The sequence below is a fragment of the Triticum dicoccoides genome, chromosome 2A (genome assembly GCF_002162155.2).
Source record: "Triticum dicoccoides isolate Atlit2015 ecotype Zavitan chromosome 2A, WEW_v2.0, whole genome shotgun sequence".
In the NCBI taxonomy this organism is placed as follows: domain Eukaryota; kingdom Viridiplantae; phylum Streptophyta; class Magnoliopsida; order Poales; family Poaceae; genus Triticum; species Triticum dicoccoides.
Genome location: NC_041382.1, coordinates 10,120,920 through 10,122,143, shown reverse-complemented (window position 1 = coordinate 10,122,143; position 1,224 = coordinate 10,120,920).

Below are 1,224 nucleotides of genomic sequence, written 5' to 3'. Positions count from 1 at the left end.
AATCTACGGAAAAAGAAGTCATAGATGAATATGGATGTTAGAACATTGTTTACAAAACAAGCATCACTTGAACTTGTACACACATATATACACATGACCACATTACTCACACACCCACGCTGATGGTGAGATATTTTCACATATATGCTATTAGTTCTTGATTTTTTAGCACATATTTGCCATATACAGAGTATTAATTACCAGCGTATAACAATGACACACCAACACACAGTTTGATTACAAACTCGTTAGTTTACGTGCATGCGTGCTAATTAACTATTGACCTTCTCCTATAAGTAACCATCACTTTTCCCCTGGGTCCTGGTAATATTTTGTCATTCTCTAGCTCGGGGAAAGGAGAGATCAACTCAAGCTCAAAGTTCCTCAGCAAATAGGTCCATATGACCTTGATTTGCATGAAAGCATAATCCTGTCCCAAGCAAGAATACCTCCCAGCACCAAAAGATATGTCCGAAAACTTGCCGCCGGTTTTGTCCTCTTCTCTCCCCGGCCAAACCGGCATGGGTCATACATATTAGGGATCTTATAAATGTAAGGTAACTTGTTGCTGACCGCTATGGAGCATGCTAAAGCATGCCCTTTTGGAATCTCATATTCCATGCCATCTCTGGTTTGCACCGCGAATCTCTTGTGTGCATGACGAAGTAGTAATTGCGTCGGAGAATAAAGCCTCAGTGCCTCTTTGATACAGCAACGCAAGGTATCCATCTTTGACAAGATGGTGTAGTCTATGGGTTCTCCATTTTGCTCAATGATTTTCTTCTGCTCTTCCATGGCAGCTGTCATGTACTTTTGATTGCTTAGCAGTCAAGCTCCTGTCCAGGTGCTGGTACTTGAGCTCGTGTGCTGCCCGGCGAACAAGATGGCAATGAGTAGCCCGACGATCTCGCTCTCTGTCATGGATCGGCCATCACTGTATTTTGAGTCTATGAAGCTCTGCAACACATCGCCTTCGTCGTCATCATTGCTGTCCATGACTCGGACTGGGCTAATTCTTCTACGTGATCTGACTATCTCGTGGAGTATCTCTCCCAGCCTTGCACGCGCCGTCACGTCGGTGGTGCGGCGGAATTGGGAGGTGCGGGAAGAATAAGTTGATCATGTGGAAGCTGTTTTCAAATAGTTCATGGAGGAGTCTCGACACTTCTTCCAAGTTGTTGCCTTTGATCTCATTGCCAAGCAAGCATCTGTTTGCGATCAACA